At 46.5% G+C, this 24,085-nt stretch overlaps 1 long non-coding RNA gene across 1 annotated transcript; it reads right to left on the reverse strand.

Moving 5' to 3' along the window:
• Window positions 1–6,393: 6,393 nt before the first annotated feature.
• Window positions 6,394–24,084, reverse strand: LOC105477687 (uncharacterized). The gene is made up of 5 exons (XR_011620231.1): window positions 23,922–24,084; window positions 23,765–23,837; window positions 23,361–23,470; window positions 13,487–13,605; window positions 6,394–6,978 (listed from the first exon to the last, which is right to left on the reverse strand). It is a non-coding gene; the product is annotated as an uncharacterized lncRNA (long non-coding RNA).
• Between the last annotated feature and the right edge of the window lies 1 nt (window position 24,085).

Below are 24,085 nucleotides of genomic sequence, written 5' to 3' on the forward strand. Positions count from 1 at the left end.
AGCAGGGCTCTCTTACCAGGGGCTGTGAATGTTTCCCCGGGGTGGGGCTAAACCAGAGCCCAGAGGTTTGCCCCTGGGGCATGGATTCCCCAGCTCACTCACAGGCTTTACTGAAGGAGACATGGAGGGGAGGAGGGCAGGCTTTTACCCTGCAAGGAAAGGAGCCCCAGGGAAGGCATTCCTGCTCTGGGGACTGCCTCCCTCCCCCACATAAGAGCCAGCCACGGCAGAAGTTTGGCCAAGCTGACCTTGATCTCTGCCAGGGAGGCTGAAAGAACATCCAGCTCCACCTGTATTCCCCTCCTGCCTCAGGCTACGCTACATCTAGGCCTGCCAGGGAGACTGGTCTCCTCACGAGTCCCCCTGCACAGATGTCTAAATGTACAGGGTCCCAACAGAACACACACAGGGATAAAAACTATATACTGAAGCAGGCCAAGCTGAATGCTGGTGCCTCCCTAGGACACGACCCAGCCATGAGGAGCAGGCTTAGGTTCATTTTTGCTGAGTCTGCAATCAAACCAAGAAGCCTCATTTCTTTGGCTTTGTGGTCTCAGCACCAAGCACTTAGGAGGTGCATTTGTGGAACCTCCTGCGTGGCCTCTAATTCTGGCATGGGTCTGTGCTTGTCACTCAATCCTACTGGCTGGCTAGACCACCTTGCCTTGGCCTCTCCTTTTAGGAATCAGGTTGACTGTCTCATTGAATATTGTTGAATCAAGGAGAGTCTCATACCCCAGGTAGCAGGTAGTGACCTCTGCATGGTACAGTCCTTGTCAGGACCTTTGTCCTCCGTGACCAGGCTCCAGGTCTGAGCTGGCATTTTCGCTCTTTCGGATGCTGGTTGTAAACACTGTGGTTTCCTTCTCTGGGTCCTCTTCTCAAGGTTTTCCTCTGCATCTTGCTGGTCGGGAATTGCAGCAACACTTAAAATATTCCCGAGTGTGAAGGTTCTTTCAGCAAACACTATTCATTCATTTATTCAATAAATACTTACTGAGCTTCTACTCCATGTGCCCGGCACTGTTCGAGTTGCTGAGCAGTTACCACAGTGCACAAAACAAGAAAATTCCTGTCTTCAGGATTCCGATTTCAGTGAGGAAAACCAGACAATAATGGTGGTAAATAGAGATCATATGTTGTATGTTCAACTGGAAATGTGCTTAGGAGAAAGATCGAGCTGGGGTGGGTGGGTGGTGTTGGCGTGTTAGATAGAGTGGAAGCAAAGGCTTAAAGGAAGTGGGCAAGTGAGTTGTGTCCGCATCTGGGAAGAGCCAGCCGGGTCCGGGGCCTTAGCCAGTGCAAAGGCCAGGAGGTCCGCAGGTGCCTGGCTCATAGTGGGAAATGGCGAGGAGGATGGTGTGGCTGATGGGCAGCCGGGGGAGGGTAAGAGGAGGTGAGGACTCAGAGGTCAAGGAAGCAGGAGTTCGCACAGGGCCCTGGAGTACTCTGCCCTTTACTTCGGCAGGGGAGCCTCTTCTGAGCAGAGGAGGAGTGCAATGGGGACCTGAAGCCCTCTGGATGCTGGGTGGGCCAGGGACCCAGGGGTGGGTGGGCGGAGGGAGGGAGCCCAGAGGGGCCACTGCAAGGATCCAGGCAAGTGATGATAGTGGCAGGACCAGAGGGGTGGCAGTAGGGGTGGGGGGAATGGCTGGCTCCTGGGCATCCCTTGAAAGTAGGGCTGACAGCACTTGCTGACAATTATCCATTAGACATCACCATGGCACTGCTGTTCCCACGCCTGTCACACCAGGTCTCCGCATTTGTCCTAGCATCTGTCATTCCACACAGGGTCGGTGCTTTCTGTGTGTGTGGCCGAGCCTCAGCTGTCTTGCCCACTTGGTTCCCACCACCCCTGGAGCCAACTAATGAAAGGCCACCTGAATTCTGCTCAAAATTCAGTTAAATGGTTACCAGTCATTATTCCAGAGATCACAAGATTTGCAACTTTTCCAGTTCACTATTATAGAACCTAAGACTGGCCTTTTGAAATGCAACCCTTTCATTTCAACCAGAAATCCTTTCAGGTTTTTGCATTTCTGACAACCGGATGGTCCCACCTGGACCCTCGACTGTTGGCTCAACCAGTCCTGTGGCCCCACCCGGCAGCAGATTCATTGAACAAGGAGCCTTTCCCACAGCCCTGTGACTGCATCCCCAGCCAGTCAGCAGCACCCATTCCTATAGCCCCCGCCCACCAAACTACCCTGGTGAAAACCCCAGCCTCCACATTTTCAGGGAGAGTGATTTGAGTAGCAGCTCCGTCTCCCAGGTGGCATGGCCAGCCTCACATCAGTTAAACTCTTTATTGCAATGCCACAGTCTCAATGAGTTGGTTTTGTCTGGGCAGTGGGCAGGAAGACCCCATCAGGCGATTACAAACCATGAAGGAAGGTCAAGGTTTTCTGATTACCATTCTGATTCTTAGGAGCCTCCCAACTTCAAAAAAACAAAACAAAACAAAAACAAACAAACAAAAAAACCCACTATAACTTTCAATTCATGGTTTGCATTAGCAAAATACTGTCAATAAATCTAAATCCATCAGAGGAGTGGCTAACTCAGCTCTAGCACGTCTGTACCATGGAGCCTTTGAGGGAAGAATGCATAGTTCTACAGGAGCTCATGTGAACTGATCTCCAGAGTATATTAAATCAGAAGAGGAAAGTGTGACTAGAATAAACATATGTGTATGTGATGGATGTCTATTTCATTGTTTTCTTTTTCTGAGATGGAGTTTTGCTCTTGTTGCTCAGGGAAGAATGCAATGGTGCGATTTCTGCTCACCACAATCTCTGCCTCCCGGGTTCAAGGGATTCTCCTGCCTTAGCCTCCTGAGTAGCTGGGATTTCAGGCATGTACCACCATACCTGGCTAATTTTTTATTTTTAGTAGAGACAGGGTTTCTCCATGCTGGTCAGGCTGGTCTCAAACTCCGGACCTCAGGTGATCCGCCTGCCTTGGCCTCCCAAAGTGCTGGGATTACAGGCGTGAGCCACCACACCCGGCCTGTGATGAGTGTCTTATTTCTTAGTTATATTTACATCCTTCTGTGTTTCTGAAAGTACACACAAAAACAAGATGGTGTTTGCTCCTGAAGGAATCAGATGGGGTTAGATGAATAGTTCTGTTTACCCTTTGGAACCACTTAAATGTTTTACCTCACTGATATATTTCTTCTACACACACACACACACACACATACACACACACACACACACACACACACACACAGCTTAAAAATCTAAGCCAGATATAAAAGACTGTATGATTCAAAATAATTTTCTAAACAATTTTTTTAATTTACAAAAATAGAAATAAAAAATTTTAAGACAGTATGATTCTATTTACGTGACATTTTAGAAAAGTCTATTTACATGACTATAAAGGGACAGATGGCAGCTTTATGATTTACCAGAAATGGTGGTTACATAACTGTATAAATTTGCCAAAACTTATTGAAAGACTTACCTGTAAATAGTACATTTTATTGTATATAAATTATGTCGATAAACAATGTTTTCAAAAATATCAGTTATTAAAATGATGTGCACATGCCAGGCATGATGGCTCACACCTGTAATCCCAACACTTTGGGAATCCAAGGCACTTTGGGAAGCTGAGGCAGGCGGGTCTCTTGAGGCCAGGAGTTCGAGACCAGCCTGGCCAACATGGTGAAACCCCAACTCTACTAAAAATGCAAACATTAGCCAGGCACGGTGGTGCACACCTGTACTCCCAGCTACTCGGGAGGCTGAGGCATGAGAATCTCTTGAGCCTGAGAGGCGGTGGTTGCAGTGAGCTGAGATCATGCCACTGCACTCCAGCCTGGGCAACAGAGCAAGACTCCGTCTCAAATCAAATAAAATTATGTGGGCCAGGCGTGGTGGCTCACGCCTGTAATCTCAGCACTTTGGGAGGCCAAGGCGGGCGGATCACAAGGTCAGGAAATCGAGACCATCCTGGCTAACACAGTGAAACTCCGTCTCTACTAAAAATACAAAAAAAATTAGCCAGGCGTGGTGGCGGGCGCCTGTAGCCCCAGCTACTCGGGAGGCTGAGGCAGGAGAATGGCGTGAACCTGGGAGGCGGAGCTTGCAGTGAGCCAATATCACGCCACTGCACTCCACCCAGGGTGACAGAGCACGACTCCGTTTCAAAATAAAAAATAAATAAAATAAATAAATAAATAAATAAATAAATAAATAAATAAATAAAATTATGTGTATGAGGGCTGAGCGCAGTGGCTCATGCCTGTAATCCCAATACTTTGGGAAGCTGAGGCAGGTGGATCACCTGAGGTCAGGAGTTTGAGACTAGATGGTGAAACCCCATCTCTATTAAAAATACAAAAATTAGCTGGGCATGGTAGTGGGTGCCTGTAATCCCAGCTACTTGGGAGGCTGAGGCAAAGGAGAATCGCTTGAACCCGGGAGGCAGAGGTTGCAGTGAGCTGAGATTGTGCCACTGCACTCCAGCCTGGGCAACAAGAGCGAGACTCTGTCTCAAAGAAAAGAAACAAACAAAAAATTATGTACACAAATATGGACAGCACTGGTGAGAAGCATGGCAAAAACACAAGTGGTTCTCTTGTTTTGGGCTCAGACATGTGACTGTGCCATCACAGCCCCCCTGGGATTTAGAATTCTTCTGAAAGGCATTCTGTGCACTCCCGAGCACCAGCTTGAACAAATGAAAAGGCTGAGCTGGAGGGGCTGGGACACAGCCCACCTTGACGACAGCTACTCCTGGCTGTGTGGGGCCCAGGAAAGTCCGTTCGCCTACTAGGACGGGCAGGCCCTACCAAGGCTCAAGCTCCTTTACTGTTTGGAATCTTCCCTCCCCAGCCCCAGCCTCATCAAAGGCTGCCCTTTCCTATTCACTGACCACAGCTGCTTTGACTCCATTAGCCTCCGAGCTCCTGGAAGAAAAGGAAGAACCTTGTTTTCCCTGGGCTCAATGCCAAGAGACCGTGGGCAGTTGCTCAAGATTCACTTGTGAAACCCCAGATCTCAGGAGGAGGGAAGCTTGACAAATACTGAGCCTCCCACCCCCACTCCAACTCTGTTACTGAGCACTTTACAGGAGGAGCAGGTAGGCCCTGCCACCGCTTCAGCAAGGGTGGACCGGGATAGCTTCTGTGATCATACAAACATCACGCCTCCCTGCCAGACGGCACACCCCATGGAGCCAGCCTGGCACTGGGCCAGCCTCCAGCCATAACTGCAAAAGAGCAGGAGAGCCCGGAATAGCAGCCCCTCTTCAGCGAGCTTCAGCAGCTTCGCCCACAGGCTGCAGGGTTCAGGTCTGCTGCCAGAAATAGCTCCCAGACCAGCTTTGGTAAGACAGTGGTTTACCTTAGTATTTACTAAATCCAAATAGGCTTTATAGTAAGAGTCGTGAAACGATAGGTTTTGTTTTATTTATTTATTTTTTTTGAGACAGAGTCTTGCTCTGTTGTCCAGGGTAGAGTGCAGTGGCAGGATCTCAGCGCACTACAACCTGTACCTCCCAGGTTCAAGCAATTCTCCTGCCTCAGCCTCCCAATTAGCTGGGATTACAGGTGCCCACCAACATGCCTGGCTAATTTTTTGTATTTTAGTAGAGACAGGGTTTGGCCATGTTGGTCAGACTGGTCTCCAACTACTAACCTCAGGTAATCCACCTGCCTTGGCCTCCCAAAGTGCTGGGATTACAAGCATGAGCCACCATGCCCGACCTAAGTTCAGCCTTTCATGCTTGTCTTGAGTCGTCCAATATTGGAAAATGCCAGCTCACACTGATGAGAAGCTCCTGCTCTTTGGGGCTACCTATGAGCCCACTTTGAAACCCCAAGGTTCAAAGTCCTGAACATCAAAGATAAGCTGTCTGGCAAGTTAGGATGGGCATTGATGGAGAAATGCCTTACAGCTTGAGTAGTACTTTTTCACCTAACCACTTAAATGGTTATTATAAAATGGGACACTGAGAAATTAGAAGAGTGACTTAATCCCACCTGCTCAATTGAAGCTCTTCTGATTGGTGAATTTAATTAGGAAATTGTTACTTATGGTATCAATTACATGGTCAGCTCAAGTCTCAAATTCAGCCAACTTTAGTTTCAAAATCAACTGCAATTTTGTTTTTTAAAAGAGACTGGGATCTTGCTATTGGGCCCCAGTCTGGCCTTGAACTCCTGGTCTCAAGGGATGCTCCCACCCCAGTCTGCTGAGTAGCTGGGACTGCAGGCACCTGTCACTGCACCCAGCTTTTTCCCCCTTCGGTAGAAAAACTGCTATTATTTGTAATCCTACGTTATGGAGAATAGTTTGACAATAGATTTGTGTCTTCCTTTAGCCCTTTCCAACCTTCCAGATAGAACCCCACCCCTAAAGAACACAGGCAAAGAAGATATATCAGCATCAACAATTTATTGCAAACTCCCTAATATCACATGCTGATGTGCTTGAGAATTCACTCAGGAATGTTCCAGGATGGGGGCCAGAAGGTAGAGAGCACCAAGAAAGTGCAGCCTGTGAGGCCGGATTGCTGAGGGGCAGACTTCATGCCAATGGAGGGGCAGACTTCAGGACCAGTCTGGGTGGGCTAAGCTGCCTTGGGCAGGAAGGAGCTGGGTCAGACTAGGAGCCTGAGATTCTCCTTTGGCCAACTCACCCCAGGTTTCCAGTCCCTCCTCCTCACTCAGGTCCTGTGTGGTGAGGGAGGTGTGGGGAGGTTAGCGGCTCTACAGCTGCCAGGCTTGTGGGCACTACCAGTTGAGCGTGGGGCCCCTAGTCTAGTCCTTCACTGGGGAAATCTTCCAAGGGCTTAGGCTTTCACTGAAGTATCTTCAGACAGGTCAGGATGAAGGATGAGGTCTTGCCCTTGGGGGGCAGCCCTTCCTCTGTAGCATCAAGGAGCTGCTGCAGGTAACAGGAGGTGCCAAGCATCACGTGGCCCGTGGCCTGCATGCTGAAGAGGGCCCAGCGGAGAGCTTCCCTGGGTGGAATGAGAGGGCATGCAAGTCAAAACCACAAAGTAGGCTGGGCATAGTGGCTCATGCCTATAATCCTAGCGCTTTGGGAGGCCATGGTGGGTGGGTCACCTGAGGTCAGGAGTTTGAGACCAGCATGGCTAACATGGTAAAACCCCGTCCCTACTAAAAATACAAAAATTAGCCAGGCATGGTGGTGGGCGCCTGTAATTCCAGCTACTTGAGAGCCTGAGGCAGGAGAATCGCTTGAACCCAGGAGGCGGAGGTTGCAGTGAGCCGAGATGGTGCCACTGCACTACAGCCTGGGTGACAGAGCAAGACTCTGTCTCAAAAACACAAAAAACAAAAAACAAAACAAAAAAAGATGGGCTCAGTGGCTCATTTCTGTAATCCTAGCACTTTAGGAGGCTGAAGTGGGTGGGTCACTTGAGGTCAGGAGTTTGAGACCAGCCTGGCCAATATGGTGAAACCCCATCTCTACTAAAAAATACAAAAAATTAGCCAGGCGTGGTGGTACACATCTGTAATCTCAGCTACTTGGGAGGCTGAGGCATGAGAATCGCTTGAACCTGGGAGACAGAGGTTGTAGTGAGCTGAGATTGCACAACTGCACTCCAGCCTGGGCAACAGAGCGAGACTCCATCTCAAAAATGAATAAATAAATTAAGAACAAAACACGAGTGTACCCCCTCCCTGCACCCCCTTATTCCCATGCTGGCCTGGAAGGGATTGGTTTCATTGTTTGTTTTCTTCATTAATAACATTTGAATACCACTGAGGTGGTAGCACTAAAAGCACTTCATCAATTCTAGAGTGATGTGCAAACAGGAACAGATGCTGCAGATGAGGTCAGGATTAGGGCGAAGACCTGCAATTCCACCTTAACTGAGATGCCCAGAACCTCCCTACTTTCTCATGCGAAACTCCAGCTCATTTCATAAGGCTTTCTATTTTTCTACTACTACTTTGGACCAGCCAGATTAATCTCCATAATGTGGCTCTGCCCCTTGAGACACTCTGTTCTAGACTCTGAGGCTTTTCCAAGTTACCTGCAGTCTAGCTCATGTTCAGAGTGCTGGACATGAAGACATCCATGCCTGGCGTGAGCATGCACTGAGAACTGAACCTGAATCAGGTAGGCCAAAGTCCTAATCCCGTCTTTTTTTTTTTTTTTTTTTTTTTGAGAAGGAGTCTCGTTCTGTCACCCAGGCTGGAGTGCAGTGGCACTATCTCGGCTCACTGCAAGCTCCACCTCTTGGGTTCACACCATTCTCCTGCCTCAGCCTCCCAAGTAGCTGGGACTACAGGCGCCCGCCACCACACCCGGCTAATTTTTTGTGTTTTTAGTAGACAGGATTTCACCGTGTTAGCCAGGATGGTCTTGATATCCTGACCTTGTGATCCACCTGTCTCAGCCTCCCAAAGTGCTGGGATTACAGGTGTGAGCCACCGCGCCCAGCCCTAATCCAGTCTTATTAGCTGGGTGAACTTTAGCAAACTGCTCTAGTTCTGAGCTTCAGCTCCCTTATGGGTAAAATGGGATTGCACCTGCCACCCAGAGTCATGAGGCTGAAATAGCATAAAGCAATTAACATGGGGTTGGATGTTTTTTTGTTTTGTTTTGTTTTGTTTTTTGTTTTTGTTTTTTTTTTTTTTTTGAGACGGAGTCTCACGCTGTTGCCCAGGCTGGAGTGCAGTGGCGCGATCTCGGCTCACTGCAAGCTCCGCCTCCCGGGTTCCCGCCATTCTTCTGCCTCAGCCTCCTGAGTAGCTGGGACTACAGGCGCCCGCCACCGCGCCCGGCTAATTTTTTGTATTTTTAGTAGAGACGGGGTTTCACTGTGGTCTCGATCTCCTGACCTTGTGATCCGCCCGCCTCGGCCTCCCAAAGTGCTGGGATTACAGGCTTGAGCAACCGCGCCCGGCCGGGGTTGGATGTTTAGAAAAGCAGGGGAAATGGGGAAGCGGGGGCAGGCTCAAGAGCAGCTGGTTGAATGCTAGGCAACTTTGGCTGGGTGCACTGGCTCACGCCTTTAATTCCAGCACTTTGGGAGGCCGAGGAGGATGGTTTGAGGCCAGGAGTTTGAGACCAGCCTGGTCTAGTGAGACCTTGTCTCTACAAAAACATTAAAGAACCAGCCAAGCATGGTAGCACACACTTGTGCTACTCAAGAGGACCACTTGAGCCTACGAGGTTGAGGCAGCAATGAGCCATGATTGCACCGCTGCACTGTAGCTTGGATGACAGAGTGAGACGCTGTCTCTAAAAAAATAAAAAGAATGCTAGACAATTTTAATCAAATACTTATCAAACCTGTTTGAAAGAGATATGTGAGGGTCACTCGAGGTGTCTAGTCCTAAGTGGGATAGGGGAGTGGAAAACAAAAGGCAAAGAAGTATTCCCTGGCTGTTGTTCAAACTTTAGTCTTTTATTAATGTTCATTCAATAAGTGAACTTATTGTCTGACTGGGTTGTGGGGGGCAGAAAGACACTTAGAACTATTTACATACACACAGGAAAATACTTTACATTTTCAAGGCTACATCTTAGAAGTATACCCACTTTTCAAATTAAGGAACTGAGGCTGACAACCTAGCTGACCAACCTTAGAAACGAATGAAATTCGCCTGTAATACCAGCACTTTGGGAGGCCGAGGTAGGCGGATCACGAGGTCACGAGTTCAAGACCAACCTGCCCAAGATGGTGAAACCACGTCTCTACTCAAAAAATACAAAAAAATTAGCTGGGCATGGTGGCGGGGGCCCGTAATCTCAGCTACTCAGGATGCTGAGGCAGAGAACTGCTTGAACCTGGGAGGTGGAGGTTGCAGTGAGCCAAAATCGTGCCACCACACTCCAGCCTGGACGACAGAGTGAGACTCCATCTCAAAAAAAAAAAAAAAAAAAGGAATGAAATTCTGATCCATGCCACAATATGAATGACTCTTGAAAATCTGAAGTGAAGGAAGCCAGAAATGAAGGATGAGTATTGACTGATTCCAGTTCCATGTGGTACTAGAATTGGCAAACTGATAAGACAGTGGAATGGAGGCTACCAGTGTCTGGAGGGAGGAGCAATGGAGACTTAGAGCTTCAGGGGGACAGAGTTTCTGGTTGGGATGATGCAAGACGTCTGGAAATGGATAGTGGTGATGGCTGCGCAACATTGTGAACGTACTTAATGCCACTGAACTGTACACTTAAAATGGTCCAAACGATAGATTTTATGCTATATATATTTATCACAATTAAAAAAAAACCTAGTGATGCCACTAAGTCACTAAACTGATTCCAACTTGCTATTGTTTTTTGATACCAACATATCTACTGTGTTTAGGTCTAAGTGTCCTACCTCCCCTAAGTGGACTGAGTTTAAGGTCTGAAATTTATTCTTTTTTTTTTTTGAGACAGAGTCTTATTCTGTCACCCAGGCTGGAGTGCAATGGTGCGATCTCGGCTCACTGCAACCTTCACCTTCCAGGTTCAAGTGATTCTCCTGCCTCAGCCTCCCGAGTAGCTGGGATTACAGGCGTGTGTCACCATGCCTGGCTAATTTTTGTATTTTTAGTAGAGATGGGGTTTCACCATGTTGCCCAGGCTGGTCTTGAACTCCTGACCTCAGGTGATTCGTTCACCTCGGCCTCCCAAAGTGTTGGGATTACAGGTGTGAGCCACTGCCCCCAGCCGGTCTGAAACTTCTTGTTCATAATTTTGAAATATGCAGACTATTGGTGGTAGTCTGAGGTCAAGAGGTAGCATGAGATGGTAGTATCCTGGAAGAAGCAGCTGAGGAGGAAAATGGAACTCTCAGCCACAGAACCAGGCTCAAGTCTGCCACCCACTGTTGTGTCTGGCAAGCAGACCCACACAGCCTCAGTTTCTTCATCTGCAGATTGGGTCTGCAGGAGATCAACTAAGAAAGCAAGAAGGTCTGATATGTTCTAGCTACATGTGATCTGGTAGAACTCTTGGGACCCTGGGCAGGATTTCTCAGAAGCCCCATGTGAACAGAGATCGCCTGTGTCTTCATTTATTCTACAATCATTTAAATAACTACTATGTGTCAGCATTCACCAAGGTGCTGGAGGCCACAGAAATTCCTGCCCTCATGGAACTTGTTCTGGTATTTTGTTCATCTCTGAATCTGTAGTTACAGCATAGGGCCAGGCACGCAGTGGGCACTCAGGAAACACTGCATGAAGGAACTGAGGAAGAATAGACTATCGGAAAGACGGACTAGAAGCCACGCTCTGCTGCTTGCAAGTTTTGTGGCTTTGGACTGATTCGATCACTTCAGCCTCGGTGGCTACATCCACCTAATGGGTAAGGATGCCCCAGGGCGCCACTGGAGCGGCTGAATTTCGGAAACATCACCATGATGGCATGCAGCTTCTAACCTCACATATTCTCATGTTTCCTGACACACTTGGTTAGGTTTCCAAAATAAGTTTTAAGAAAAGTTTGTTATATAGTACAAATGACTCTGGTCCATAAGATGTGCAAATTAATTCTGTCCTATGGAGGGAAGATTATTTCATCCCTCCCATCCCCACGGGAGAAAAAATCCAATTTCGTATGTATACATTTATCTCTTTTTTTCTTCTTTTTAGAGACAAGGTCTCATGCTGTTGCCCAGGCTGGAGTACACAGTGGTATGGTCATATCTCACTGCAGCCTCAGACTCCTGGGCTCAAGCAATCCTCCCAACTAGCTGGGATTATGGGCACATACTACTGCTGCTCCCAGCGTGCATGCCTCTCACTATGTTGGCCAGGCTGGTCTCAAACTGTGTGTGTGTGTCTCTCACTATGTTGCCTAGGGGTGTGTGTATGTATGTGTGTGTGTGTCTCTCTATGTTGCCCAGGGGTGTGTGTGTGTTTGCATGTGTCTCTCTCACTATGTTGTCCATGCTGGTCTCAAACTCCTGGGCTCAAGAGATCCTCCTGTTGTGCGTGTGTGTGTGTGTGCACGTGCGCATGCACGTGTCTCTCTCTCTATGTTGCCGAGGCTGGTCTCAAACTCCTGGGTGCAAGAGATCCTCCTGCCTTGACCTCCCAAAGTGCTGGGATTCCTGGTGAGAGCCACTGCACCCAGCCTATCTCATCATTCTTACTGGACCTATATATGTGTGGGATTTTGAATTCTCCTTTGAACTGATTGTAACTTCTTGCTAGTTCTCTCATTAATTAATGAATTCAATTAACTCTTTGACACATACTTATTTTTTTTTTGAGACGGAGTCTCGCTCTGTTGCCCAGGCTGGAGTGCAGTGGCGCGATCTCGGCTCACTGCAAGCTCCACCTCCTGAGTTCACGCCAGGAGTAGCTGGGACTACAGGCACCTGCCAGTATGCCTGGCTAATTTTTTATATTTTTAGTAGAGACGGGGTTTCACCGTGTTAGCCAGGATGGTCTTGATCTCCTGACCTTGTGATCTGCCCACCTCGGCCTCCCAAAGTGCTGGGATTATAGGCATGAGCCACTGTGCCTGGCCCTCTGCTTTTTTTTTTTTTTTTTTGAGACACTCTTGTTCCTTTGCCCAGGCTGGAGTGCAGTGGCACAATCTCGGCTCATTGCAACCTCCGCCTCCTGGGTTCAAACGATTCTCCTGCTTCAGTCTCCTGAGTAGTTGGGATTACAGGCATGCACTGCCATGTCCAGCTAATTTTTGTATTTTTGTAGAGATTGGTTTTGCCATGTTGGCCAGGCTGGTCTCAAACTCCTGACGTTAACTGGTCCATCCACCTTGGCCTCCCAAAGTGCTGGGATTACAGGCGTGAGCCACCGTGCCTGGCCAACACATGTTCGTTTTTAAAAAACTGACTAGAAGACTACTTAGGAAAACTTCCAATTTCTTTTCTTTCTTTTTTGAGGTGGAGTCTCACTCTGTCGCCCAGGCTGGAGTGCAGTGGCGCGATCTTGGCTCACTGCAAGCTCTGCCTGCTTGGTTCACACCATTCTCCTGCCTCAGCCTCCCAAGTAGCTGGGACTACAGGTGCCCACCACCACGCCTGGCTAATTTTTTGTATTTTAGTAGAGACGGGGTTTCACCGTGTTAGCCAGGATGGTCTCGATCTCCTGACCTCGTGATCTGCCCATCTCGGCCTCCCAAAGTGCTAGGACTACAGGCGTGAGCCACCGTGCCCGGCCCTGGAAAACTTCTTATTTCAATGAGAAAATATAGTTGCTAGAGTGGAAAGTAGTCATAAAAACAAAATGCATCCAGGTTTCACCAGGAGGAGCACGTGCACCCTTGGGCACATGCCAGTGTCGTCCACAGCAGCACTTCGAGAGCCTATCAGGCTCCATGTTGTCTGATACAGGCTATACTTTGTCAGTACCAATGCCAGACCCAGGCGCTGAGAAGGCTGAGTCCATGTGAACAGACAGGGGCTCTCCCATTGCCTGTACCCACTCTGTCCCCAGGAAATCCCAATTCGCTTACTTCACGATGCGTTTGGCCCCACAGCAGTGGAGATCTTAGGAAAGGGAGTACGTATCATAAAAAATCACCTTCACGTTCAGGCAGCCAATGAAGTCCTGTGGGTTCAGCTTGTACAGGTCAAAGGTTATACGGGCCACATCAATCTTCTGGCAGGCTTATGGGAGAGGGACTGTGGGTGCCTTATCCCCTGCATCGAGACAAGCAGATGGTTAGCACCCCTTGAAGACTCTCTACTTATGCTTATGATTACTGCATTCCAGCCTATTAGTCACTGCAATATTAGATAGTGGTGACGGTTGCACAACTTTGTGAATATACTAAAAAACCCTGAATTGTACACTTTTAGAGGGTAACTTTTAGAGGAAGGAAACCATACCACAATTAAATGTGAGTTACATTATATTTTATTGGACAATATTTTTCTAGACTATGAATCCTGAAACCAGGAGCCAAGAGGTACCATGATAAAGTCTCTGGGTAGTGATTCCACAGCAGACGGCCTGGGCTCCAGTTCCACCTCATAGACCGCAGCCCACTTGGTCTTTCCCTGGCAGCCAACGAGCTTTGATGGGGGGCTTCCCAGACTGGCTCTGTGGCTCCATAGGGATGGCAAAAGCATCACTGACCTTATTCCCCAGCTCCAGCCTGGGTGACAGAGCGAGACAATGTTTCAAAAAAATAAATAAATAAATAAAATAAAATTCTGACAGGTATTAAACCAAAGCTGAAAAATACATGACTAAAATATATCAGACTAGGTTTGGGGATAGACTGTGTGTAAAAAAGGCCAGGCACGGTGGCTCAAGCCTGTAATCCCAGCACTTTGGGAGGCTGAGACGGGAGGATCACGAGGTCAGGAGATCGAGACCATCCTGGCTAACACGGTGAAACCCCATCTCCACTAAAAAATACAAAAAACTAGCCGGGCAAAGTGGCGGGCGCCTGTAGTCCCAGCTACTTGGGAGGCTGAGGCAGAAGAATGGCTAAACCCGGGAGGCGGAGCTTGTAGTGAGCTGAGATCCGGCCACTGCACTCCAGCCTGGGTGACAGAGCGAGACTCCGTCTCAAAAAAAAACAAAAAACAAAAAACAAAAGAAGTTCAAGAAATATTTGTTCAATGAAAGAATAAATCTACCCTTGTACAGAATAGAGACTTAGGGAATTTAAGTGACTTGCCCAAGATCACATGGCTAATAAGTGGCAGAGATGGGATTGAACCCATGTGTTCAACTCCAGAGCTTAAGTTTTTACCCATTACTCTAGACCCAGTGCTTCTTAGACTGTCAATGGTGAAGGGCCGGTTTTGGGGTTTTTTGTTTTCTAAATTTCTAATCTCTTGTAGGCTAATACTTTTGTAAAATATTTTGATCATGTATTTGGATGTTGTGACAATGTCAAATTATTATAAAAGTCTCTAAATCCTTACTCTCAATGTCTGTGCTTATCACAGACCAGCATTGGAACACTGACCACACTTTGAGTATCTTTAGCAGCCAGGGAGCAGAATGTATTACATGTTGCCTCTGTAGCCCTGTAGATGAAGTAGAGAACTGTACAGCATAATGAGCTCAGGAGGAAAGTGGAGAGAATTCCATGAGGGCTCCAAGCATTGGGAAAAGCTTCGTGGAGATGCTGAGGCTTGAAGAAGGTGTTAAGGCATGATGGAGTAGAACTTGGAAAGGAAAGGGCACTGGAACATTCCCAGCATGTGGAGAAGCTAGAATATGTGTATTGTGACAAGGGAGACCTCAGCGGTACTGACTGCTTAGAACAAGTGGTTTGTATTGGGTAGAGAGAAAAAGCCAAGCACAGTTTTTATATGTTCATTTCTGTCCATAATTTTTTTTCATGTTTCAAGATTTCCATTAATTTAAGGACCTTTTCTTCCTTTCCCCCTTTAATGAACTTTTGAGTACCTAAAAAAAAATTAGTATTTCAATCTCTGTTTTGTCATTTGCATCTTAGCAACACCCATTTGTTGCATAACACTTTTTTTTTTTTTTAAATTGAGACAGGGTCTCCACTGTCGCCCAGGTTGGAGAGCAGTGGCACCATCTCAGCTCATTGCAACCTCTGCCTCGCGTGCTCAGGTGAGCCTTCTACCTCAGCCTCCTGAGTAGCTGGGACCAGAGGCATGTGCTACCAGCCCAGCTAATTTTTTTTCTTTTCTTTTTTTTTGGGGGTCGGGGTCTTGCTATGTTGCCCAGGCTGGTCTCACACTCCTGGGCTTAAGTGATCCAACTGCCTTCGCCTTCAAAAATGCTGGGATTAGAGATGTGAACCACCACACCTGGCCTAGCACAATATTTAATGCTGAACTATGGCTCTAACAGTTAAGTTCCCCTAGTAATTTCATTTATTCAATAAATGTTTGCTGAGAGCTTTCTAACAGTCTGACTCCTGGGTAGGATTTCTATTTGTCCATCAGATAGCAACCCTCTCAAGGCCTGTTCTCATTTCCCTGTAGGTAATAAGAAATTCCTTCTTTTATCCTCACTCTTCTCCCTTTGTCCTGACCCCAGATCTCCTGAGCAGTGTCCAACTATTCTTTTCACTCAGAGAAGGCGTCTTCCTAGCTCATTATCAAATAAGCAAAAGCTGGATGTAATGTCCCAAATGTACCTTCCTCTGAAATATTTATTTGTTCAGAAACATAGTCACTTCTGAAAAATACTTTTCTGAAAACCGAATTGTTAGGTTAAATATGTTTACGGTGGTTTCAAAGATACTTGTATTTTGGAAAGTTTCCACACAGAGCTGTTACCAAATAGGCCCTCTCTTGTGTTTAAATAGTTCTTCTACTTGACTCTCCGATTTTCTTCTAGTGTTTCACTTTTAAAAATCTCATTGTGTTGGTTGTATTTTTCAGTCAAGTCCTAATTCAAAGCAGAGTCCTCAGGGAAAATGGAAAATACATTCCCAAACAGGTACTCATTTATCTTTTATTAAAAAGCTCCACGATTCACTGTTGGGCAGTAGATATCTGAATGTTTTATAAGGGGACTTTGGGGAAAGCTGAAGGTTGGCAACTTAGTAATTAAGCTGTGGCCTGGTGGTGTTTGCTGTCATGGTGACCTCACCCTTCTTAGGAAATTGTTTTTAAATGTGACTCAGCTAAAGCGTCAGATTGCCTGCCAAGTAGGCTGACAGCTCTGAGCGGAAAAGCATATCCTAAAGGCCTTCTGACTAAGCCCCTGGGGAGTAATTTGACAATTTGCTGTGTCATAGCTCTTATACTTAAAACACTTTTTTTCCTCTACTAGTCTTTCTTGACATGAAAATATTACTTCAACAACCCAGAGGATGGATTTTTCAAAAAAACTAAAAGGAAGGTAGTGCCACCTTCTCCTATGACTGGCATGTTTGTTCCCTTCATTCATCTTTAAGGAAGATTTTTAACATGGGTATTTGAGTGGGGTGGGGTGGGTAGGGGAGAGGGCAGGGGAGGGTGTCGTTCTATTTAAATGTTAAACTGCAGAAGATAGTAATCTTAGACCTTAGAAATCATCTAATATAGGGATCTATGGAAGAGGAATTATCTTTTCAGTCAAAAAGCAAATCATATAGCTGACAAGGGTCTAATATGAAGAATATACGAAGAACGTTTACAGCTGAACAAGAAAAAGACAACCCAATTAAAAAATAGGCAAAGAATGTGAGTAGATAGTTCTCCGAAGAAGATACACAGTGGCCAATAAACACATGAAAAGATGCTTGGCTGGGCGCATTGGTTCATGCTTCTAATCTTAGCACTTTGGGAGGTGGAGGCAGGTGGATTGCTTGAGCCCAGGAGTTCAAGACCAGCCTGGGTAACATGGTGAAACACCATTTCTACAAAAAAATACAAAAATTAGCTGAGAATAGTGGTGCATGCCTGTAGTCTCAGCTACTTGGGAGACTGAGGTGGGAAGATCACTTGAGCCTAGGAGGTTGATGCTGTAGTGAGCTGTGGTGGCATCACTGCAATTCAGCCTTGGTGAGAGAGCAAGACCCTGTTTCAAAAAAAAAAAAGGCTCAGCATCATTAATCAATAGAAGACTGCAAATCAAAATCACTTCATCCACCAAAAAGTAGATATAAGGCTAAGTGTCATGGCTCACGCTTGTAATCCAAGCACTTTAGGAGACCTAGGTAGGAGGATTGCCTGAGCACCCAGGAGTTCAAGAACAACCTTGGCAACATAGTGAGATCCTGTCTCTATTTAAAAGAAAAAAAAAAAAAAATGAAAGAAGACATAAAAAGGATTTTTGGCTAAAATACAGACAATAAAAGCATCAGTGAGGATGTCAGGAGACTGGAGTTCTCACACACTGCTAGAGGGGATGTAAAATGACGCAGCCACTTTGGAAAACAGTTTGGCACCTCCTCCAAGTTAAACATAGGCCCATTGTGGTGGCTCATGCTTGTAATCCCAGCATTTTGGGAGGCTGAGGGGAGAGGATTACTTGAGCACAGGAGTTTGAGACCAGCCTGGGCAACAAAGCAGTACTCTGTCTCCACCAAAAAAAAAAAAAAGGCCGGGCGCGGTGGCTCAAGCCTGTAATCCCAGCACTTTGGGAGGCCGAGACGGGCGGATCACTAGGTCAGGAGATCGAGACCATCCTGGCGAACATGGTGAAACCCCGTCTCTACTAAAAAATACAAAAAACTAGCCGGGCGAGGCGGCGGGCACCTGTAGTCCCAGCTACTCGGGAGGCTGAGGCAGGAGAATGGCGTAAACCCGGGGGGCGGAGTTTGCAGTGAGCTGAGATCCGGCCACTGCACTCCAGCCCGGGCGACAGAGCCAGACTCCGTCTCAAAAAAAAAAAAAAAAAAAAAATTAGCTTAGCTACATGGCACAAGCCTGTAATCTCAGCTACTTGGGAGGCTAAAGTGGGAGCATCACTTGAGCCCAGGAGGCCAAGGCTGCAGTGAGCTGTGATTATACCACTACATTTCAACCTGGGTTAAAGAGCAAGGCCCTGTTTCCAGAAAAAAAAAAATTTTAACATAGAGTTAAGGTATGACTTAGCAATTCTACTCCTAGGTATATGCCCAGGAGAACTGAAAACATGCTGCTATGAGTTTTTGTATACAAGTTTTTATACGAGAACATACAGTTTCATATAAACATTTATATGAAATATTTATATGAAAACATGTGGTTTTCGTATAAAAACCTGTCATAAAAACTCATAGCAGCATTTTTCATAATAGTCAAAATACTCATAATAGTCAAAAAGAAACAATCCAAGTGTTCATTCATTGATAGATTTTAAAATCTGGTATATCTATATAGTAGAATATTATTTAGGAAAAAAAAAAAAAAAATCATGTCCAGGCATGATAGCACATGCCTGTAATCCCAGCATTTTGGGAGGCCAAAGTAGGAGGATACCTTGAGGCCAGGAGTTTGAGACCAGCCTGAGCAACATAGCCAGACACTGTCTCTATAAAAACATAAAAACTAGGCAGGTGTAATGGCATTGATGCACCTGTAGTCCCAGCTCCTTGGCAGGCTGAGACAGGAGGGTTGTGCCCAAGAGTTCGAGGCTGCAATGGGCTATGATTATGTCATATGCAATGGCATGCTCTCCGCTCACTGCAACCTCTGCCTCCCAGGTTCAAGCGATTCTCCGGCCTCAGCCTCCAGAATAGCTGGGACTAAAGGCACGCACCACCACACCTGGCTGATTTTTGTATTTTTAGTAGAGATGGGGTTTTGTCATGTTGGCCAGGCTGGTCTTGAACTCCTGACCTCAGGTGATCTGCCTGTCTCGGCCTCCTAAAGAGCTGGGATTACATGCCTGAACCACTGCACCGTCAGAAAATTTTTAGTTAAGTTTTGAAGCAGCAAAAGCCTAATCATTTAAGAAACCAAACATTCACTTTGTGATCACTCAGGCTAATGGACTTTTTTTTTTTTTTTTTAAGACAGTCTCACTCTGTTGCCCAGGCTGAAGTGCAGTGGCGTGATCTCTGCTCACTGCAACCACTGCCTGCCAGGTTTAAGTGGTTCTCCTGCCTCAGCCTCCCAAGTTGCTGGGATTACAGGTGCATGCCACTACGCCAAGCTAATTTTTGTATTTGTATTTTTATTTTTATTTTTATTTTTTTTTTTGAGACAGAGTCTCGCTTAGTCGCCCAGGCTGGAGTGCAATGGCGCGATCTCGGCTCACTGCAAGCTCCGCCTCCCGGGTTCACGCCATTCTCCTGCCTCAGCCTCCCGAGTAGCTGGGACTACAGGCGCCTGCCGCCTCGCCCGGCTAATTTTTTGCATTTTTAGTAGAGACGGGGTTTCACCGTGTTAGCCAGGATGGTCTCGATCTCCTGACCTCGTGATCCGCCCGCCTCGGCCTCCCAAAGTGCTGGGATTACAGGCATGAGACCCCACGTCTGGCACTAATAGAATTTTTTTTTTTTTGAAAGAGAGTCTCACTCTGTTGCCCAGGCTGGAGTGCAATGGCGTGATACCGGCTCACAGCAACCTCCACCTCCTGGATTCAAGCGATTCTTCTGCCTTAGCCTCCCAAGTAGCTGAGGTTACAGGTGTGTGCCACCACGCCCAGCTAATTTTCAGTATTTTTAGTAGAGATGGGGCTTCACTGTGTTAGCTAGGATGGTCTTGATCTCCTGACTTCGTGATATGCCCACCTCGGCCTCTCAAAGTGCTGGGATTACAGGTGTGAGCCACCACGCCAGGCTGCTAATGGACATTTATAGTATATTTAGAAAAATGTTTTACCCCACTGGGCACAGTGGCTCATGCCTATAATCCCAGCATTTTGGAAGGCTGAGATGGAAGGATCACTTGAGACCAGGAGTTTGAGACCAGCCTGGGAAACAGAGGACACCCCATCTTTGCAAAAAATTTAAAGATTAGCTGAACGTGGTAGCACATGCTTATAGTCCCAGCTACTTGAGAGGCTGAGGTGGGAGGATCCTTGAGCCTGAGATGTTGAGGCTGTAGTAAGCCTTGACTGTGCCAGTGCTCTCCAGCCTGGGTGACATAGCAAGACTTGTCTCTTAAAAACAAAAAAGAAAAAAAAAAGTTTTACAACTGAAATACACCTTTTTATTGGACTTAGGCTGGTTCAGTGTGTACAGCATTTCACCTAAGTCAAATGATAACTTGATGAGGCTCAACCGCCCCATGTCAGAGCTGGCATAATCCAACTACCTCACTTATGGGACAGAGCAATTATGAGCAGAGACACTGAGTTTTCTCTAGAGCAGTGGTTGGTTCTTCATGGGGGTGGTACTGCCCTCTAGGGGGCCTTATGGTAATCTCTGGAAATTTTTGATTGTTAAAATGATGGAACTGTGGGGAAAAATCACGTAACTGTCATTTGTATGATACAAGAGATGAGTATCCCTTAGTCCTGGGGACAGTCACATAATACAAAGAATTTTCCCATGTCCCACATGACTTTTGAATATCTCACCAAATTGTTTTGTTTTGAGGAGTCTTGCTCTGTTGCCCAGGCTGGACCGCAGTGGAGCGATCTCCGCTCACTGTAACCTCTGCTTCCTGGGTTTAAGCAATTGTCCTGCCTCAGCCTCCTGAGTAGCTGAGACTACAGGTGTGCGCCACTATGCCTGGCTAATTTTTGTATTTTTAGTAGAGATGAGGTTTCACCATGTTGGCCAGGCTGGTCTCAAACTCCTGACTTCAAGAGATCTGACTGCCTCGGCCTCCCAAAGTGCTGGGATTACAGGTGTGTACCACTGTGCCCAGCTGTTACATTCCTTCTTAAGAAAATATTCTTGGCCAGGCGCGATGGCTCACACCCCATCTCTACTAAAATACAAAAATTAGCCAGGCGTGGTGGCACATGCCTGTAATCCCAGCTACTGAAGAGGCTGAGGCAGAAGAATTGCTTGAGGTAGGGAGGTGGAGATTGCAGTTAGCCAAGATCACACCACTGGACTCCAGGCTGGGCAACAGAGTGACACTCCAGTCTCCAAAAAAAAAAAGTTCTTGTATATAGACTACACTAACTGTGAATTTCATTTTGGGGTTACAAAAGAGAGCATTGGATCTGATATAATTCAGAATCATTGCTCTAATAGTGAACCATGGGCAGAAAATCGTGGCAGAGAATCTATGACAGCAGGAATCACGGTTGAAGAGGGTTTAACCTGGGAGTCAGACTGATCTGAGTTCAAGTATAGGCATAATATTTCCCTACTTTGGTTACTTTGGGAAGGCTACTTAACTTTTCCAGGCTTCCTCTTCTTCAATTGTAAAAATGGGTTTAGGAGTATCTACCTCTGTGCTAATGTAAGGATAAAATAAGAAAAATTTATAGGTGCCAAAAAATGCTAAATGTCTGAGCTTTCCCCATTTTGCATTTTTCTACAGCCCTTCTTTCTGTGGTAAATGACTTTTTTTTTTTTTTTTTGAGACGGAGTTTCGCTCTGCTGCCCGGCTGGAGTGCAGTGGTGCGATTTCAGCTCACTGCAACCTCCACCTCCCGGGTTCAAGCAATTCTCCTGCCTCAGCCTCCCGAGTAGCTAGGACTACAGGGGTGCACCACCATGTGCAGCTAATTTTTTTTTTTTTTTGGACAGATGGGATTTCACCATGTTGGCCAGGATGGTCTCAATCTCTTGACCTCATGATCCACCTGACTCAGCCTCCCAAAGTGCTGGGATTACAAGTGTGAGCTACCAGGCCCAGCCAGTAAGTTGACTTCTTAAGGTTCGCTCCAGGGTGGGTGTTGGCTCTGGTCAGTTCTAAAACTAATGCTACAGAAAGATAAAGTGATCGCTGTGGTATAGTGGAAAAAGCCCAAGACCAGAAGGCTTGGTGTGAAGTCCTGAATGTAACCATGTGTGACCATGGAACTTGTTAAAGCCTCAATATCTATAAAATGAGACAATATGTACCTCATAGAGTTGCTTTGAGTCTTAAATAAGTTAACGAATATAAGTGCTTCGCATAGTAATGATATGTGAGTATCATTACTGATATAGAGTAATGATATAGAGTATCATTGATATAGAGTAAATGGTTATTATTCTTCTTGGCATAATTGGGAAGAACTGAAAATGTTACAGCAGTGCTTCCTAAACTTCAGTCACTCTCATGCCATGTTAGAATTTTTGTCTAGCACTTGCATCATTACATATTTAACACTTTTTATATATCAACTTTTTCCCCATCTATATGATTTTCAAAGAATCTTTAAATTACCAGCAAATGGAAATCCAGTACTGTCACAAAAAAGAAACTTAAAATAAGTACAGTAGAAACAAAACAACATTAAATTTTAACTAGATACTGTTACCTGTGGGAAAGTTCTTAGCCTGAGGCTTACTCTATTAAAACGAGAAATTAATAAGTGAGAAGGAGGTGCTAAAGATATAGTAGCACTTACCTGAGATGGTTTCTGAAAGCCATCAGAATTGACGGAAAATTGCTTGTTTTTCTAAGAGATAAGGTCTCGTTATGTTGCCCAGGCTGGTCTCCAACAACCCTCCTGCCTCAGCATCTCAAGCAGCTGGGAGAAAACTATTATTTTAATATGAAGGGGTACATGTCTAGATACCCACCGATAATCATCTCAAATTCCTGTCTCTGTATATAAATATTGCGATGAGGGGATGGGCGCAGGGTTCACGCCTGTAATCCCAGCTACTTGGCAGGCTGAGGCAGGAGAATCGCTTGAACCTGGGAGGCGGAGGTTGCAGTGAGCTGACATCGCGCCACCGCACCCTAGCCTGGGCAACAAGAGCGAAACTCCGTCTCAAAAATAAAATAAATAAATAAATTAATTAATTAATTAATACTGCAATGAAGTATGTGAGGAATTTGCCTCCACTCTAGGAAGGGAAATGATAATTACAATTCCTTACATCTCTAACGGCAGTGTTACAGATTGCAAAGCGCTTTGGTACTTAGCATCTCAGCCGACTATTGGAACAGCAATTTGGTAGAATGCAGATTATCACACTCACCTGACTGTATGTTACAACTGCTAAAAGCTCTAACGCACCTGGCACTCTTCCCGACGAAAGGGTAGGATGGGATAGTTCATAGGTAAACCCACCGAGGGTTGGCGACTAACCTAAAGGATTAACAGCACCGTTTTTGTTTTTGTTTTTGTAACACTCAATACGTCCCAGATCCTGTGCTAAGGGCTTTACAGACATCATCTAATTTGATTCCCACTTGTCTATGAGGCAGGTACTATTATCATCCCCATTTCACAGAAGACAAAAGTGAAACACAGAGGTAACGGGTAAGGTCACCCTGCCAGTGGGGGGCGAGACATGAACCTAGACAAATTGACAGAACTCCTGCACTTTCTTGCCCAAGGTCACGGCGGTGTGAGGTAGGCAGGAGAAGGGAGGGCGCTGACCTGTCATATACTTGTTTCTGGGTGAGCTTCTTGTCACTCTGCAGTAGGATGGACACGTAGTGGCCGATCATGCCTACGAAGAAAGTGATAACGATGGGTAGGACCATCCAAAGGCAGGTGTTGGAGTCGAACAACAGTTCTGGCCCTGCCATCTTACTGAAAGCTGCCTCCCAGCCGGTGATGGGCGAGCGTCTCTTCACCGGGGCGCAGGTGCTTCTCTTTGACTTCGCCTGCGGGCCTTCTCAAGCCCTTATTCCCGGTTAGCCCAAAACTGGGCTGCAGCTGTGAGCCCAGCCTACTGCCTTCAGGGGGCTGCCTGGC

This window comes from Macaca nemestrina, chromosome 2 (assembly GCF_043159975.1).
Source record: "Macaca nemestrina isolate mMacNem1 chromosome 2, mMacNem.hap1, whole genome shotgun sequence".
Lineage (NCBI taxonomy): Eukaryota > Metazoa > Chordata > Mammalia > Primates > Cercopithecidae > Macaca > Macaca nemestrina.